The following is a 20417-nucleotide window of genomic DNA, read 5'->3' on the forward strand; positions in this document are numbered from 1 at the left end:
TGCACTGGGCACAAGCACACTCATCTCCCCAACCTGCTTCTGCTGCCAGCAGCAGGGGCTGCATGCCATGTCGGGGAGTGTGTGGGGGGTCCCCACATCTCCCACCATTCCTCATACCTCACAAACCTCACACACCCACACCTTTCCCCCACAACCCCCACTGACATATACACACATCCCAACACACCCTATGCTGTCCCATATACACAGCCATACACCCTCATAACCCCCCCCACACTCACACCCCATCATACACCGCCCCCCACACCTCACTGTATATACATCCCCAACCTCACCCCACACACGATATACAAGAGTAAGACTTTATTTCTGAGTGATTGTGCACTCACCTCAATATAGACTATGAAAACACAAATCATAATAAAAATTATTTTTGTAATAAAATTAAAATACGTTATAGTAGGTGTGTGACAGGGGTATCTCAGCTGGAGCCTTTCTGTTGGTGGCTCTGCCCTCCTGTCCTGGGCTAACCACCTACTTACTTTCCTGCCACGCCTTGATCTTAATTGATTGAGTGATGTAATTAGTGGGAGGCTGCCCACTTTATATGCCCAGTGCCAGGAGGCGCTATCTGCAGCTCCTTTTCCTCCCCTACACCACAGCCCAAGCCTCACAGATGGTACTTGATATGGTTTGCCCTGTGTCTTGGCCCTCTCCTTTACTTCCGGGACTCCTCCCTGCCCCCTCTCGCTCTGGGGCTCCTCCCTGCCCCCTCTCACTCCAGGGCTCCTCCCTGCCCCCTCTTGCTCCGGGGCTCTTCACTGTCCCCTCTCATTCCAGGACTGGGGTCAATGCACCCCCAAAAATGCTGCACCCTCTGTGGCACCAGGGTCCTCACGTTACCATGGAGCTCCTATGAGGCCTCCTCCAACCCGTCGTTTGACCCCAGTAATCTTTCCTGCCATGGCAGGGGGTGGGACTAGATGATCTACTCAGGTCCCTTCCGACCCTAGAAACTATGAAACTATGAAACCCCAAATAGCCTCACCCGGTCCTCTGGTTAAAACCGTAAGCGCAAAAACATGAAGCCCCTAGGCTATAATGTAAAACTAAACTGTCCAGTCAAAAAAACAACATTCTAGCCCTACTGGGAAAATACTCCCACTTATGGCAGCAACCCGGGAATGCTCATGCAATCGATCTTCTCCTTTCTCTCTGCACTGGCCAAGCTCCCCCCTCCTTGGCTGCCAGAGGGGAACTGCCCTCCTGGCCTCATGCTGGGGTTTAAGAAGGCCCAAGCCCTGCCCCTTCCTGTCAGCTGGCTCCCTTGGTTGCCCTAGCAACCAGCACCTGTACTGCCTTGGTGACTGGCACTTGAGCCTCCCCCTTCTCACCACTAGGGGTCTCTCCTGAGCCATTTCTGCTTTTAGGCGCAGGGCACCCAAGTGCTCTGCTACAAGGTGTTAGACTTTTAGTGTATGATTTGTTTTTCCTGGTTCTAAGATGGCAACCCCTCCCCCCCCCCAAAAAAAGGAGTATTGGAAGGGGGGAAGGGGAGGGACTTCCAGTGGCAAAGGTCAGGGGTTAGAGGGGGAGGGACTTCCAATCCCAATATGGTACCAGGGAGTGGGGCAAATGTTAAGGAGCAGGGCTACCCATGTGGTCCTCAACAGCTCCTCAAAACTCATTAAGCAGCCCTCCAGCTGAAATAATTGCCCATGCCTGGGCTGTCAAGTGTGGTAGGAAAAGATGGGAGGCCCCCACCCCCCAAGTACTTTTCCATAAGAGGTGACAGGCCATTGCATTTTTATGTTGCCTTTCGTTATGATTTTTATGAGTATTTCTTCTTTATAAACAATAAGAAGTAAGTAATGAAAGTAACAGCTTATCCACATTTTTATGGGAAGCGCATATGGTTTCTGTCCACAGCAATCTCTCACAAACATGGATACAATCTTTCATAAAAGTAACAAGAGAGGATTTTACAAACTCAAAAAAATCAACTCTTGCCACCATCTAGCTGCTAATATCTGACTTTTTTATAACAGAGGGATGGCCATTGATGCAGTGGTTTAGGTAAGATGTCAGATGCCAAGGTGATCGGAGTTGCAGCAGTAATTCCATAGATAGCGATTGCTTCTCTTTCAGTCATTTGCTATGGCAGCCTCTGTGGCTGCGCTGACAATTTGTTCCATATAAACATAAACAAAAGCCATCGACTTGAAATGTAGAACATATGGTAAAGGCTGTATGATCTTCAGTTGTAGCATCTTGTTTTCAGCACCTAATACACGCTTGATTTTTCATTCTGCTGTGCTAAAAAAGGAAGAGAACACCAGTGGTTTGGGGAATATCTTAAGATTTAGAACTCTGGGCAAAATTTTCTGTTGCAAACTATCTGTGTAACCCTGAGGCAAGACAGTTAGCCTCTCTGTGTTGCATTTTCCCATATCATAGGAGATTCTGTGGGGAAAAATATTTCCGATATTGCAAGTTGCTCAGACAAAATTATGAAAAGTGTATCTATAAGAGAAAGAAAAAAATGAATACCATAAAAAAGTTCTAAAGTATGTACATTTGTACAGTCTCCTGGCCACATTCTTCTGTTGCTGATTAGATCCCTGATTATTCTATGTAGAACACACCTAGATTTGGAGAAAGTGTTAGGAAAGGCAAACATACATAACCATGTTTGTGCCAGAGTAATTTCCTACCATGGAAGTAGCAGTAACGCAATAGGAAGATGCCAGTGGATAAATATACAAGTGCTGATTCATGCAGATGGATTGCACCACTGTTACCTACAAGTTGTTGTCTCAGCTGAATCAGAAGGGCATCTGATGTTTTTAAATCATTATAATAGAAGTTTAAGTGTTGCTCCACCAACATGGGGAGATTGTGTTTGTTTGTTTGCTTCTCTTAATATTTCCCTAAGGACACTTAACTGTGTTGGTATAATTAGGATGACATTTGGAGCTGCTGTATGTCAATGCAAGAGTCAGAGCCAGTGTGCAGGCTGAAGGGAGATTATGATGTCAAGTCAATTGCTACTGCAATGTCAATATTTATCCCCACATGACTTTTGCTTTGTTTTAGTTTATTTGTTCATATTATGCAAAAAGGTGCGTGTCTGTGCACGCGCATGTATGTATAATATAATCACATTATATATTATGATACATATATAAATGTGTGTGTGTATAAATTCTGCAGTGAGTTATGCTAAGTTTTCCTTGTTCTGTATCCTCACTCTTGACCTCTAAACTTTGGGCTTAATCCTCAATAATGCAATTTTATCCCTTTGAAGGCTACAATTTACTAGCACCTACAGACTTTGAATGTTCAAGTTTTGTAATAAACATTTCTAATAAGTGTCAATTTCAACTGAGTTCATTCAAAATCTCCACTGACCAGAAATTAAGTTTATGTATTTTAAGACTACTTCAGATATAGGGGCTGATTAAATGGGAGCATTTGTGAATAGTACACAGCAATATCTGAGATGACTACAGTTTCCTTCTGTGAAGACTCAAGGAGAAATGTGGTATAACTGTATAAGTGATATATATTTATTAGTGAAGACTTACTCTGAAGAGGAATCAGCCAATGGAATCACTATGTGGAGTCGCTAGGCCTTCAGGTTTGTGTGGAATGATATAACTACAGCAAAGCGCAGCAACACAGATGTGGATTCAGAGCCAGGAGTGAAGCAGTTATATTTAATTGATATTAGTTTAGCCCAATTACTTTTTCTCTATATTTGTCTAATTTTTATAGTAGAATATATAAGCATAATTAGGTCTGATGATGATTGTTATTAAAACGTATTTCACTTTCTTTGCCAAGAATCTCAAAATGGAACTAGAAGTAGTGATGAATAACTTCAGACATGCTATTGTTGATTGAAAGCTTTTAAAATGAATAAAAAAAGAAAAAAAAAATACCACCTTCTACAAAGATCTGGTGGACTACCATGTAGTAACTCTCCCTTAAGGATTAATGTTTATTACACTAGAAGAATACTAAAACTGATGCTGCTGGAGCCTGTAGTTAAGCTTAAAGTATATCACTAGATGGCAGTGGGTCTCCCAGTCTTTATTATAGTTCCTACCCATATCTCCAAGATATTTCATTACACTTCATAATCATTTAACGTCCATTAAAAGCACAATGTGTAGGTTATTAATATCAAATTAATTTTTCTTGGATAACATTAAGGCAGTGAATATCAACAGAGTTAATGACAATTTGCTGCTTATTTTAAGTGTGTTACAGCTATTTAATATTTGTTTTAATTTGTAAATTGATTCTTATGCCATATTGTAGCAGAGCTGTATCACAGTTTCAGCTTGTACATTAACTAAACTTTTTTAATGGGAAATTTTAATGGATTGTATTTGTAAGCATCAGCTGGAAGTTTCAAATATGGTTTTGATACTCTATTAAATTAATTAAGCCTGTAATATTTTAATCTCCCATTTTTTAATTCCAGTTTGTTATTGTTGTTTATTGTTTATACTGTTGTTCATGAGCTACCTTTGTGTTGCTTTCTTCTTCACATGCTACTTTTTCTAGAGATCAGCGAGAGTGAAGTGGATTATTCTTAGTATTGGTTTTTGTGTATGACAGAGTACCAGATAGTCCTTAGATCTATATACTAGCAGTCTGTGGGGATGATCAAAAATTCAATAAATCAATTCAAAGACTCTCAGTGACTTCAGTTAGCATGGAATTAAGGTATATATACTTGGCACAGATTCGTTTTTTAACCCACCAAAGAATGGACTCCTCAAATCCATGGTTCACACTGATACTACCAGGGTAAGAAGAGCTTCCCTTACCAACTCCTCTTTTGATCACATTAAATATCATTGAATCCAGCTCCAAAAGTGTTCCCCTAAACGTCCATTCTGTTCACTCTGTTCACCAACATGGACATTACACAGAATATCATGAAAGTTATTTTGAACTGGGTCACTCGATCTCTTTCTACCTCATTAGCAGGAACATCAGTCACACTGCAAAATTTAGAAAAGCTTTGGACAGAGACAGACTCAGCAATATAATTATTGTTACTGGTTTCATAAAGAACAGGGGAAACTCTAATCAAAGTAATCTAAGGACTTTAGAAGAAAAAAATCAAGGGGAGAAATGGTCTTGCTTTAGAATGAAATGAAAGAAATTTTGGGTTAAAACATTATCTTGTCATATGAAGAGGTGCAGGCTAAGAGAGGAAGGAGGACAAAGCCATGAAGAAAAGATCAGCTGTCAAAGCTAGAACTTCACTTACTGGCTGTAGTGCTGATTGGGAACATAGACGATTTACAAAACAGCCCCTCTTGGGGGCTCAAATGGTGATCTACTTAATTGGTTCAGGATTTTGTCAGAACCCATGGGAAGCTCTCTCATTCTTGAATCGTATTTGTCCTATGTATAGAATATACATTCTGGACACATCTACACAAGACACTACTGCACAGTTGTTACTGTACATTTATTTAGTATTTGCACTAGCAAGTACTAAATAAATGTGCAGTAACCAGAGTTATCGAGCTGTAGTGCCAGTGCCACATCTTTTAGGTGATGCTACTGCACAGTAGCCTAATAATACTGTGCCATAGCATATTAGCACTGTCCGTGCTGTGAACGCAAATACTTAGGATTTTTCAGCTACAGTGCAGTCAGCGTCTTGTGTAGACCCACCCTCTGTACAGAATAATTTATATAGTAGGTAATGAAACTGACTCTAACCCAGCTATGAGATGCAGAAGATAGTTCAAATTTATCAAAAATGAGGTAGTGAGAAACATGTTTAAGATGATACAGAGTAAATACTATTCAATTATTATTGTTACTGAAATCACTAAAAATGATGCCATAATTATAACACAGCTTCAAAGGCCTATAACTTTAAAAAGGGCAAATGAATTATATATATAAAATTGCTTTTCACTTACTTTAAACCTCTGTAATGCCCACTTAAAAATGCATCTGATACCGTAATCCACCTGCATGGAAAAATGCCATTTTATTACAACAGAAAGTGTATGAATATAACATCTTTAATGTCTGATAAAATAAAAATATCTGGAAGGTAATCACCAACAGTGAATTTCATAGATACATCAAAGGCATAAAAACTCTGGTCAAATCTTTACTACTACTTAGCCATCCAAAAGAAATGAACAAGTGGCAGTTGGTGGTATTTGTATGGATTGTTGATCTTATTTCCACCTGCACATCTAGACCTGATATTCTACACATGTGCAGAAGGACTTCACTATGCTGTTGCCCTCGTTTTCCACTTGGGAAGTGCAGAATTCCATGCAAGTCCCATGTTTTACTCAGAGAAAAACATGGTGACAGAAGACAAGGAGCCTACTACCTTCAGCTCAATATCCTCATGGTTAAGGTATGTGTCCATGGAGTAAGAAAGCCTGGTTCTCAGCCCACCTTATGGGATATTAACATGCAGCTCCAATTTCTTGTGAAGAAGTGCTCAGAATACTTTTCATTCCTCTTTTTGAAGCTTGCCCACTGAACAGGTAAGAAGGAAAGATGTGTGTGACCAGAAATGCAAGCCATGGGGAAGCTGGCTTTGTGGCGCAGTGAGCTATGTCCTGCCCTAGAAGGGAAAGCTCTGGCCTTTGCTCCTGCCCTCTCCCACAGTGATGAATTGCCACTTCAGACAATGACTATTTAATGCAGAAATAGCAATGGAAAGAAGAGTCAACATCCAGTGCACTATCTCAGTGAAGCACAGACCAAAGGTTTCTCTGGAACATCTAGGAACAACACAGCAAAGGCAAGGCACAAATTGAGATATAGAGAGGAAGGGAAGAAAAAGCAAATGAAGTAGAGTAGGACAGATACATTGCCCACCCTTAAATGAGTAGGATCCAGGAAATTACAGACTGATCACTCTATCATCAATACTTGAAAACACTAGAGCATATCAACAAACAGTTAGTTTGTGAGTACCTACAGGGTAAGAAGTAGCAGCCCTAATGGATTTGGCTAGAGGAAGTCTCACCTCAAGGGTCTGTTCTTAGTCCAGTACCATTCAATATATTCATTAGTGATTTGAAGGACAGAATGTAAATTGAAACATGGCACCAAACTAGGTGAGAGGTAGCAGACACATTCAAAGGCAAGATTAAAATTAAAGATGTCCTTGTTACATTGGGAAAAAGGTCTGAAATAAACCACATGAAATTCAGTAAGGACTAGTGCAAAATTCTGTTTTCAGACATAAGAGGTTTTGCTTTCTCCCTCCTTTAATTATAATTGAACCTATTAAGTACCCAAACTTCCTATAGAGAATGTTTAATAATAAAATGAAATAATAAAGTTAATCCTTCAAATTTGTTAGAATAATGTAATGTTAGCTGCTGAAATTAGCTAGGGGGTAGATCCAGTTCTTACCCACACAAAGAACTGGTTCTTTCAATCTTATAAGAGATACAGAAACATTACTCCATAATTTTAATTTAAAAATATTAGGGTCTAAAGTTTCTAAAGGAAATGCTTTAAGTATGCATGTAGAATTGCTCATATGACTAGGTTGCAATGATATATGTCCTGGTTTACCTGGGACAGTCCCAGATTTTGAAGACCAGTCCTGGCTGGTTGGTGAAAATTAAAATGAGAGTCCCAGAATTGCAGGGGCATGGAGCATAGTCTGGCAGAGAGGTGTAGTGACATGGTGTGCCAGGCAGCTCCCCCTCCCCACCAGACTGTGCCCATGCCCCTGCCCACTAACCTCTACTACCTACTGCTTGCAGTAGCACTGACCTGGATGAGTCGGGGGAAGGCAGTGTCCCAAATGTCTCAGTTTTCCTGATGGTCATCCTACCTATGTGTATTTGGCAAAGCCAGTTACTTAGCTGTGGACACACATGGTTTGCAAACAAACTTAAGCATGTGCAGTTTGGAAATTCAAGCTTCTGGATGAATGTACACATTGACATATCTGTACATTGCATTGGCTGGAAGACTGTGAGAGTTGAACCCTCAGGCCCAGATTTTCACATGTGAGAGCTGAACTTTTAAGTTCTTGAAGTTTTATTTAGGTCTTTTAAACAGTGTTGAGCCTCTTCTGCTCCCATTGGGTTTCATGAGACTGTCAGCATTCAGCAGTTTTAGAGTTTTTTTAAGGTGCCTCCCTCTGGAGTTAAGATCCTTACTTTAAACAGAGTGTAATCATGGCCATGTTAAAAGAGAACCTTAATTATTGACACTCTCCTAAAAAGGCTATATTTTATTCATTCCAATTTTTTTACATTTAATTTATGCTGTTGCTTCTGTCTCCTTTAATACAGAAAATAATTTTATTTATACTTTTTGATTGTGACAAGGTTCTTTATTCTCTTTCAGTAATTCCATTATCTGTTTTTACCTGACTTTTTTCATTTTAACCGGAGTCATCTTTCCCTTAATGCTAATTCTTCCTTATACAATCTTATAGAGTCATTTGATTTATCTTTTGGAAATTATTTCCATTTTGTTATGAAATGAAATACAAATACATCTTGTCAAAAGGGGCTTTGCCTTCTCCCTCCTTTAATAATAATTGAACCTATAAAGGAACCAAACTTGAATAATTATTCTTTTACGGTATTAAAGGGGACATCTCCTAGGGACTGGTTTAGGGAAAAAATTGCATTAAAAACTCCAAGTCTAAAATCAAAGGCCATTATTGCACAATTTATGTTATAAGTCAGCTATTAGAGGAGCATTTATGGACTATATGATGGAGAAGTAGAATGTTTTCCACACCTATTAATAGAATTATTTGAACTTGTTAAAAGCTTTCAACCTCCAGTTGCACAATGTGCAATAGAAAGTTAACAGCATATAAATCTTTGCTCTAGTGGGGAGTAATAACCCATTAGTTGCTGATTGGCATTTATTTATCATGGCATAAATCCTGCCTTGTTCATATCTATGAAGGGTTCTACTTGCAGTGGAGGCAGTATACTTTGACTGGTTAGAGGAAGTGAATGGTTCTTTAATATCACAGGCAGGCAGGGGCAGGTAGATACTATGGTACACAAAATAGAGCTCTGTAGGTGCTTCCTGCACATAGCAAAAATGGGTTCAGAAGAGGGCAGGTTAGGTGGGGCTCTTGAAGCCTCAAAACTCTGGTTCCATCAGCCATTCCACATTCAGTCCAGGCTTAGGCTACAGCTACCTAGTAAGTCTGCTGCTTTGTGGATTGTGAGTAGGTTTTGGCCCACCCAGCAGGATCTGCCAGTGCAATGCAGGTTTACTACAGGACACTGTCCTGAGACCCATAATTAAGCCTCCTAGTGCCAAGCTGTGAATGTGTACATGACTCAGGTGAATATTCTTGAAAGTATCTGATGACAGTATTTTTTACTTCAGCCTGGTATGCAAGCGTCTCCAAGTGCTTTAAATAAAACAGGGAAAAAGGAGCCAAACATTTCACACAATTAGATGCCAAAGGAAGGAAGAGATTGTATAAAGGGTACTGTAATGAGACTAGGACAAGTCACATAGTAAAATTAATGATATGCAGCTCTGCCAAAGGGAGAGGGTCTCCTGATTAGAAGGGGCTGCACCCCAGGAGCTTTAAAAACCCCAGGTCTCGGAGGATCAGGCAGAACTCCAGAAGGAACTGAGCTCCCAGGAAGAGGGGGAGGTACCTGGGAGTTCCTGACCAGCATTGAGCATGGGGAAAGCTCCAAGACATAAGGGATGATCCGATGCGTGTTTATTTACCCCGAGAAGGAGAGGGCTTTGTTGAGGTGATGGTGTATTTTTTTCCTTATGTTTGTGTACCCTAAGCAGGGCAGACCTTTTGTTAAAGTTATAGCTTTCTTTATGTTTAAGGTTATACTGGTGGACTGGGTGTGGTTATAAGGAGTGATGAGGAGCCATGGAGTGCCAGGGAACCATGGCAGTGAACCCTACTAGGGCAAAGTTATGTGACACAGGGCCAATAGGCCAAACCAGAGAAAAAGAGGTCAAAGAATGGGAGAGGGCAAAGGCCAGGAGGGTTAGAGCTCCCGCCCAGGAAAGGTGAACCTAGGCAGATTGCAGAAGAGGGGAAAAGAGGCAACCTGAAGCTGAGCAGGCCAACCGGAACCCATGAGGGTGAGACCAGGGCTGGTGCCCAGGAGCCAGGGTCTGGAACAATGGACCTTGGGCTAAGGGACCCAGACAGAAGAAAGAAGCCAATGCCAGGAAGGCGAAAGCCCCAAGAAAACTTTTGTGACCAGAGGGCCAAGCTGTGCACAAGGGTGTGGGACCTGCTCAAATGATAGTTTGTATCATCTTCAAGCCCTGGGCATGACTGTAGGGGAGGAAGAAGTTCACAAACTGAACCCTTAAAGCTATCAGGGCCTGAGGAAACAAGCACCAAGGACAAAGAGAGAGAGAGAGACCCAAAAGGCTCACCAACTTTGGGGTGGCCAGCCTCTCCTCATTAATTTTCTTTACCAGTAAGGCATGGCAGGAAAGTGAATGGGTCGTGATCTGGGGATACTTGAGTGGAGGAGGACAAGCCAGAGAGGGCCACAAGAAAGCATCATGGTGGCCCTTGGGCACCATCTTGTCACAGGTATAAATAGCCTTTGCTAGCATTATGCTTCTTATATATTATGCTTCTTTTGTGTTATGAGGAGGCAAATGCATTTTTTCTAACAGTAATGTATTCAGATTGTATGTTTGAGCACGTGGTGGAGAGAGCGCACAAGAGAGCTCTGCAGTGATTTTTGGTGAGCTACAAACACTATACTAAATACACATGTAAAGAATGTCTAATGCACTCAGTGAAAACCCCCAAAAGCACATTTTTTCTCTCTAAAAATTAAAGTGGTTGGTTCATAATGCAACCAAAACAGCTAAGTGCATTTCACATCTCAACATTAAGAGCAAATTACAAACCAAGAAGTTTTTACTTCAATGTTTTTGCCCTATTTTCTCTGTCTCTTGATTTATATGGGTATGACAAAAAACTATTTAAACAAGCACTGGGTAGTTTATTCTCATTGCTTTTTTAAATGCAATTTATTTTCATTAACACGATTAACTGTTATTTTGTGCCCAGTGAACACACTATTTTGCAGAGGCACTTAAATTATGCGGTATTCTGCCACAAATGTTTCCCTGTCACTTGGCACCAGTCAATTCTAAAGTATTCTTTGCCTACTAAATCGATTTATTTTTAGGGCCCTCAGACCTCTAGTTTATGTTGAAGTTAATATTGATGAGTAGATGCTGGTGGAGGCAGAGGGAGATGATAATATTGGTGGCTGGATATAGAACATGTGTAGTATTACACCAGAAAAGGCAGGGCGGATGGTTTGGGTTACAGTATCTGGGAAAGGCAGCTGAAGCTTTTTGTTCTGGGAAACATAGGCCCTCCTGCTTTCCCTTATATGCAAGGACAGAGATTACATTTGAATTTGGGGAAGGATGTGGTATTGCCATTCATTTCTATTTCAGTAGCATCTCTGATCCAGGACCCCATGACAAGAGCAGTGTAGAGAGGTGGTTAATTGTGTTAGTCTGAAGTCAGTCAGAAGCAGAGTAGAGATGCAGCTATATAGACAACTAAATAAGATATAGAGAAAGAGCACAAGCTTTTGGAAACTGAAGTTCACTTCATCAGATGCTGTGAAAGGACTGTGTAAACAGAACCAAAAGATATCCAACGCTAAAACATTTATAACTGAAATGAAAGACAAGAGAGGAAAGGTAGATGCAGACAAATAGGGAAGAACAAGGAAACACAGCTGGTTGGAAATTTTACTGTGAAGATATTCTATTGGAAAATGCTTATTGATTGAATCAAAATTTTTCAAGAGAATGGATCAAAGTGTTGTCTGGAAACCAGGCAGGTTTTTTCAGCTTGCTGGAAGGCAGGCAGGATGGTCTGCTTGTCTACTGACCAACATGTAGTCATGCGTATAAGTGTTCAAATTAACTGGATGAAGTTTAACAATTTAATTTAAGCCACTTGAAAACTCACCAGTTGAAACCTGGACAAGTGTTCAGGGGGTTCTCTGTGTGCTCTGCAGACAGCTTGTACCACCAACAGCACTGAAGGGCTGGCCACAGTGGAGGCACTTTGCCCATGGGTAGCAGGTCTCAGGCTGTTAGAGAAGTTCTTAGTTCTTAGTTCAGTTCTTGTTTGGTTTCCTTGTTCAGATGTCTCTACTTCTATGTCATTTACAGTCTCCTCTGTTGTTTCTTCTTGCTTTGATGTTATCTCCAGTTACATGAGGATCTGGGGGAACACCTGTTCACCAAAGTGCCCCATGGGATGACAAGGTCAAATGGTCACAAAGTCCTCCAAGACCGTTTTAGGCTGGACATATGGAAGAACTTCTATACTGTCTGAGCCCTGAAGGGCTGGAAGAGACTGCCACCAGAAGTGGTGCAAGCACCTACTCTGGACTCCTTTAAGAGTCAATTGGAAGTTTATCTTGCTGGGATCCTGTGACCCCAGCTGACTTCCTGCCCCTGGGGCAGGGGGCTGGACTCGATGATCTTCTGAGGTCCCTTCCAGCCCTAATGTCTATGAAGTCTATGAAGCTCTGTTTCCTTTGGTGAATCTTGTGATTCTGCTTCTTTTCTCGCCTTTACAAGCTGTAAGTATTGTCTGCTCCTTCTTAATACCTGTCCTTCTGATGTGACTAGTTAATAGGATTTGGGAGCTACTTGATAGGAAATTAGTGCTTTTTGTGTCCATGTTCATCCATCTAAAATAAGCACCATATCCTTGTTGTGCAATTGTGGTAACTCCCTGGAACCCCTGCCATAGCGCCATTTTTGTTTGAGTTTGTTGAATTTTTAAAGTGCCGTTACATCTTACTTTTCATTCTGATGAGCATCAACCACATGATTTGGCAGCCTGGTTTTGAGTTTCCTCTTAAACAGCATTTCTGTTGGGGACAATCCATATTTCATGGGTGTTGCCCTGTAATTTAAGCATGACAGGCAAACATCTGTGTGTGAATCTGTAGCTTTTTTCAATAATTTCTTCACTATTTGTACTCCATTTTCCACCAGACCATTGCATCATGGGTATTTCAGACTTGAATTGTTGTGATGGAATCCATATATATTTTTTGCAAACTCTTTAAACTCAAGACAGTTGTATTTAGGTCCATTATCTATTCTCACAATTTGTGGGATCCCATGGCTAGCAACAATTGATTTGATAAGTTATGACATGGTTTGCTCTTGTGCTTTTGAGCAATGCAGTTTTAGGATAGTGAGAATAATAATCCAGCACCATACATACTTTTTTCCTGCATGCATGAATAAGCCAATGTGCACTTGATACCATGGAGCTATGGGCTTCTCCATGACCATCATGGGCTCTTTTTTTGTGCTGGACCATTATAGAGCACCCCTTGCTCTCCTGTTGCATTTTTCAATGCCTAGATGCCCCACAAGTATTCTGTTTAACATATCTTTCTTTAGCACTGCTAGAACAACAAGTCATGACCCTTTGAACAAAATGCCATCCAATATGGACAGCTCTGCCTTGAACTGAAAGTAGGGGCTAAGTATATGTTTTCCAGGCCAACCAGAACAAATAGCTGTTATCACTTTTTGCAATGTAGCGTCTGGAGCAGTAGCTTCTGCAATTAGTGCCTACATTTTATCTCTGACAGGAATCACTCTTTTAATGATATTAACTTGGACTGTGTCTGAGTCTGGAATTCTGTCATTTTCTGTTGTGTCATATGCTCTGGAAAACATATCAGCAATAAGTAGATGTGTTCTTGGCATGTACTGTATGTCTAGCTCAAACATTTGCAATTGAAAGAAAAGTCTGTAATCTGGATGATATGTCTGACAACCCTTTCTTTGCTGTGGTTACCAACTTTATGATCAGTTTCAGCTATTACAGGCTTCCCATAGATGAATATATGAAATTTCTTACAGCTATGTACCAAAGCTAAACTTTCTTTCTCAATTTGTGCATATAGACACTGTGATTGAGAGAGTGTCCTAGATATGCCACTGGTCTCCAGCTATCCCTGTTTTTGAAGGAAAGCTGCCTCAATTCCTTCATTAGAATCATCTGTTGACAATTTAATGGGTCTTTTAGGGTCACAGTATTTTAGTACCAGAGCTTTCATTATTTTTTCTTTCAAGTTTTTAAATTCAGCTTCATGGTCATGTTCCCATATTCATTGAGCTTTTTGTGTAGGAGTGATCTAAGGTGCTTGGTCTGCTCTGCTAAATTACGTAGATATTTCCCTATAAAACTGGCCATTCCCAGTAATCTTTGTACTCCTTCCTTAACTGTAGGGGGTGGCACATTTGTAATGGCTTTAACCTTTGCAAGATCAATTTGCACCCCTTTCTCAGAAAGCTTTTCCCCAAATACGTTATTTCTTTGACCCTGAATTTGCATTTTTGTTTGTTCTGTTTAAAACCTGCTCTGTGAGCTCTTTCCAGTACCTTTCTTAGCCTTGTCATGTTTTCCAAAGTATTTCCTCAAACTAATATATCATTAATCTAAATCATTGTTCCATCAAGACCTTAAAAAATTGTTGCACCTTTCTGTGAAATAATTTAGATGCAGACCATTGTCCAAAAGGAAGCCTATGAGGTGATACCTTCTGAAGGGCTTACTGAAGGTACATAATCTAGTACTAGACTCATCCAAAGTGGAGAAATATTATTTAGCTTCTGCCATGTTGTGAAAAACCTCTTCCCTGGTGGGAATGGGGAAAATGCTCCAGCTTGATGTACCTGTTCATTTGCTTAGGATCCAGACCCAATCTCAAGGATCCATCTTTTTTTTTTTCTATTAGAACCATGGACCTACCAAAATCACAGTGGGAATGGCGGGCATGGTGGCTCCTTGAATCTTGCAGGTTCCCCTGTGTTCTCCTCCCCTCCACTGTTTATTGTCAGAGGGGTCCTGCTGCTAACCTCTCACTCATGAATGGCAGGGAGGCAAAACTACAGTTTTAAATATGGCACCATTTTTGCTGCTTGCTGCTGATTAGCTGAGGGACCCTGGCAGCCATGTTGAAGGACATGGATAAGCTCAAGAGGGTACAAAGAAGAACCACCTGCATGGTCACAGGCATGGAGGGTAGGCCCAACGAGGAGAGACTTGGGGAATTAGTGTTGTTCAGTTTGAGTAAGAGAAGGCTCAGATGTGACTTGATAGCTGCCTACAAGTACATCAGGAGTGAACACCAAGATTTGAGTGAACAACTCTTCAGGAAGGCATCTCAAGGGAGGACAAGGTCCAATGGATATAAGCTTATAGAGCTTATATCCATAGAGCTTAATTCAAACTAGATATCAGGAAGAACTTCTCTGTAAGGGTTCCCAAAATCTGGAACACTCCCAGCTGAGGTGGTGCAGTCAGCATTCTTGGAGGTGTTCAAGAGGAGTCTGGACAGGCACCTTGTTGAGCTTGTCTGAGCCCAATAACTTCCTGTCCATGGCAGGGGACTAGGGCTGTACAAAACAGCACCATTTCATTTTGACTTCCATTTCAACATTTTGACAGGACAGTGTTTGATTTTGAGTTTCATTTCATTTTGAAACCACTGTTCCTTTTTGTTTCATCGAAACTTTCTCTGTTTCAACACTGTTTTGACACTTTGCCCATAGGCTATCATAGGGAAGCATGAAACTGCCTATAACTACCTGATTCAGATTAAACTTACCGGGATGGTAGCCCCTTCTGAGGCCATGACACCTGCCAAGTTTCAAGGAGAGAGGTACAGGGGCTTCTGGGAAACTGCACCTCAAGCTGATGACAAGCAAAACTTGTGATATGGGTGAAATTGTGTGTGTGTTAAGGCGCACCCTCACTGGCATCGGGGCCTCTACCTGACACGGTAGTGTGCCCCAATGAGGTCTCCTCTTCCCTACAGCCTCAGCCTGGTCCACCACTTTAAATGACAACAGGTAATAAAATAACTTAGTGAGCATTAGCACAGTAGCACCAGCAGCATCTCAGGCAGCCAAACTGTGACAAAGCCTTTCTTTCCTCTCCTGCAGGAGCTTCTTCTCCAGCATCTTCCAGAGTACTCTCCCTGTGAGCCCCACCCCTGGGGCTATGATGTGCCCAGGACCTTGTGTCCTTCCAGTCAGGTGCTAGCGGTGTTGGTCTAAGGACATACCACTGGCAGACAAGGTCCTTTAGGTCAATCAAATCTAGTATTTTTTAGCAGACCAACTGAATAGTTACAGAAATATATTGTAGCAAGCTCTTGGGTTGAAAAAAACTTTGTTAGACTGAGGAAGAACCTGCAGTTGGTGTGTGTGCGCACTGTTCCTGGATGGAAGGAATAGTAAAGAAGCTGGCACACAATGCAGGCAAGAAAGCCAGTCAGTGAAAATGGAAATGGAGGTGTCAGGGAGTGAGGAACAGGCTGGGGTGGGGAGGAAGGGGGATGTAGCAGCACTGGTAAAAGTGAAGAGGTACCTGGGGAGTCAGATGTCCAGCAGGTTGTAGTGTGTCAGAATTCCAATGTCTTTATTGAGTCCATGAGTTTCTGTGCAAGTGCAAGGTGCTTCATCTAGGGAGAAGGAACTTGCAACATACCTATACGCTGGGGAACACCCTTCTCAGCAATACAGTTGCTGAAAGGGATCTTGGAGTCATTGTTAACTCCAGTATGGACATGATCTGCCAATGTGAGGAAGTGGTCAGTAAGCCTAACCACACCTTGTCGTGCATCTACAGATACATCACAGACAGGTCCAGGGAGGTGATCCTTCCACTCTATGTGGATCTGGTCAGGCCACAGTTGGAGTACTTCATCCTGTTCTGCGCATCACACTTCAAAAGGGCTGTGGCTAACCTTGAGAGGGTCCAGAGGAGGGCCACTTCCATGGTCAGGGGCAGCAGGCCAGGCCCTATGAATATAGACTAAAGGGCCTGAATCTATTCAGCCTCCACAAGAGACAACTGAGAGGGGATCTGGTAGCCATCTATAAACTCACCAGGGGGGACCAGTGGAAAATAGGAGAGGCTCTGCTTCCCTGGGCACCACCTGGGATAACAAGGAATAATGGCCACAGATTGATTGACAGTATGTTCAGCCTTGATATCAGAAGGCACTACTTTACAGTTAGGGCTGACAAGCTCTGGAATGGGCTCCCAAGGGAGGTGGTGCTCTAGCCTACCTTGGCAGTCTTCAAGAGGAGGTTGGATAGATATCCAGCTGGGGTATTATGATCCCAGCACTTGTTCCTGCCCAGGGCAGGGGGTTGGACTTGATGATCTGTTCAGGTCCCTTCTGACCCTAGGAATTATGAAAATATAAAATTATGCAGTGAGGAGGGTGGCATTCACTCCATCTGTTCTTGGAGCTTGGGGATCCCCAGCAGCGGGAGGTTCACCTTTAGGAACACCAACTTCTCCACCAAACCAGAATCCAAGCAGATGCAGTGGGATGTCACCACATCTGCAGCAATGCTGAACACCCTCTCGCTTGGAACGCTGGTAGCTGGACAGGACAGGTGTTCCTGGGCAACCATGGCCAGATCCAGCCACATCTGGCTGTGGCTTTCCCAGTAGGCCAAGGGGTTGCACAGAAGTGGCTCCATGTCTTCAGTGAGATAGGCAGCCACCAAGACCTGAGTGCTACTTGCCTGATGGTGGGGTCTGGTGTCTATGGAACCCACCATGGAAGCCATGCCCTTGGCCCACATTGGCAGCATGTGTGGTGGAAGAGAAGACTGGCTGGTAGATGGCATGCTAGCATAGGACAGTGGATCTCCCTCTTCCACATCCTCCCACCTCTACCATTCTGCCTCCCTGGCTGTCTTCACCGGCACCTCCATCCATGATCCAGGGTTTGGCTGCTGCATACACTGCCCTTCACCCTCAGGTCACACTTGGTGGCCAGCATGTGAACCGTACCAGACCACAAGGGATAAAGCCATTTCCTGATGCTCTCCTTCAGCTGCCTCACCAGTGCTTGCACATCTAATATCAGTGGCTTGCCCTAGCCAGGAACATAGGTCCCCTGAAAGCTCTCCATTTGGCTCTGAAGTTCCCTCACTATGGGGATCACCTGGCTAAGGAGGACATTGCCAGCACTGAGTGTCTCATTGGCCTCGAGGAAGGACTTGAGGACCACCAAGATCTGGGAGATGGTATCCCACCCAGCTCTGTTAAGGGGACCTATGACCATGCAGGGTCCTAAAGGTGGCCATGATCTCCCCTAGCACTCCCTACCGTGCCAAGTTGGTGTCAAAGCACCCTCACCATCTCGTCTGCCACGTGTTTGATGTTAACAGTGTTTAAGGGAGGCTGCCCTTAGTCCTCTCTGACACGGTGCCCTGATGTATCCCAGTCTTAGTTCTATCTTGGGTGACTTGGTGCACCCCAGCCTTATGGGCTATGCATGGCTCCAACTGCCCCTGTACCACACCCCAAGCCTCGCAGATGTACCGGACCTTGTTTGGTCGATTCCATTCTCTGTGCCCCACAGGCGCTCTTTGGCTTGCCTTGCAGCCTGCGCCCCACCGGCACCCTCTGGCTTGTCTCGCAGCCTGCTCCCCACTGGCGCCCTCTGCCTTGTCCCCCTTTTGGGGCTTCTTGCCACTGCCCACACTGGGGCTTCTTGCCACTGCCCACACTGGGGCTTCTCGCAACTGGGGCTTAGGTGGCCGTAGCCGTGCCTGGCCCCCAAATCCCCTCCTTGGGTCTTAAATTTCCTGTGGGGCTCAGGCAGCCTCAGCCTTACCTGGCCCCCAATCCTCTGCGCCCCTTCTCAAGGCTGGGGTCAGTGCATCCCTGAAATGTTGTGCCCTCTCTGGCACCGGGGTCCCCACACTACCATGGAGCCCCCTATGAGGCCTCTTCCAACCCTAATAGCCTAACCCAGTCCTCCGGTGTAACAACAACAACAAAAGCAATAACACAAGCCAATTGGCTATAATGCAAATCTAAGCTTCCTGGCTAAACGGTCTCCAAACCACACCACATCTCTCACCCGTGTAACTAGTGGCTTGTACATCCAGGTCTTTTCCCTTTTCCACCTTCAGGGCTGAGCTCTTTTCCTTAGTCAAACAGTACTCCTTCTGTCTGGCTCCCAGTTGAGAGAGAGGGAGTACTCACAGTACTCCTGGGTCTTATAGTGGTCAGCCCTGCCCCTTTCGGTCAGCTGACTCACCAGGTGTGGGCCCTTAGCTCCTCTGGGTTGCCCCTAGCAATCAGCACCTGAGCCCATATTGCTGCTTTTCCAGTAGAAGGCACCTTAGTGCCCTGCTACAGGGCTGCCGGTCCCAAACTCCCTGAGCAAGGCCATCTCATAGATGGCCTTCTGTTGCTCCACCAGCCTCTCAAGCATCAGTTATGTGGAGATCCATTGAGTCTCCACATCCTGCATGATTTTGTGCTGCAGGATGTTCAGCTCTGCTTATTTGTCCTGCAGCATCTTGCCCCGCTTGAAGCTCCAGTAAAAGTAGCCTGCCACCTTCCTGCATTTGGAAATGAGCTTGCTAGTGGTGCTGGTGCTGTCCCCAGCAGCCCTGTCCCACTCCAAGGCTTCCTTGACAATGAGGTGGAACTTGCATGGCACACAGTGGATGCCAACAAAGTTGGCATCACAGACTGCCTTGACCATATTGGCTCCATTATCGGTGACCATGAACCCATGGGTGAGCTCACTCTGCCTAACGAGCCACCCCTGCACCAAGTGGTTCATGGCCCCAAGATCTCTGTTGCTGTGTGGGACTCATCCATCACCTTGGCTTGAAGGAGAGTCCACTGATGACCTGACTGATTGCACCAGTGCTCTGTGAGGGAGAGGTAGGCATGATCTCCACCCTGGATGTTCCAGATGTCTGAGGTGAGTGTAAGGCCATCTGCAGATCTGCATTGTGCAATTCTTCCATCAAGTACTCCCTGCATGCCTCATACAGGGAAGGCACCACTGTCCTGCTGAAGGTGGCACATGCGGGCACTTGGTAGGATGGGGCTACGAGCGCCATAAGCTGCCTGTACCCGGGCTGATCACCTAAGGAGAAGGGCTGGCCATCGACAGCAAGCATCTCCTCAATGCTTTGGTTGGTGATCTTGCTCGCTTTTGCAATGCACCTTACTTTCTGTCTGCCTTTCCCCCACTGTTCCAGAGTGGCCTGTCTCTGCTTTGGGGGGACAGGGACTTTGCAGTGCAAGGGGGACTTCCCTTTGGGCATGCTCCCACTGGCGCCAGGCTGAGGAGGGGCAAGGGCAAGGGGGTGGTGCCTTTGGAGATGCATCAACATCCCTGTGGTGCTCATGTGTTTTTTTTTCCTTGCCCCGGTTGGTTTTGGCTCAGCAGTGCAAGCAGATGGTGTACATAGGATCATCTGCCAGCTCAAAATGATCTCAGACCACACTACCTGCTCACTCACTTCTGGGGTGTGGGTGCATGTGTGGATGCTGCAATTTCCCCCTCCTCAGCAGGCAGAGGTACAGTAACAGGAGGAGTGGACTCAACTGA

Source organism: Gavialis gangeticus, unplaced genomic scaffold (genome assembly GCF_001723915.1).
Source record: "Gavialis gangeticus isolate Ggan-Ray unplaced genomic scaffold, GavGan_comp1, whole genome shotgun sequence".
NCBI classification, from domain to species: Eukaryota; Metazoa; Chordata; order Crocodylia; family Gavialidae; genus Gavialis; species Gavialis gangeticus.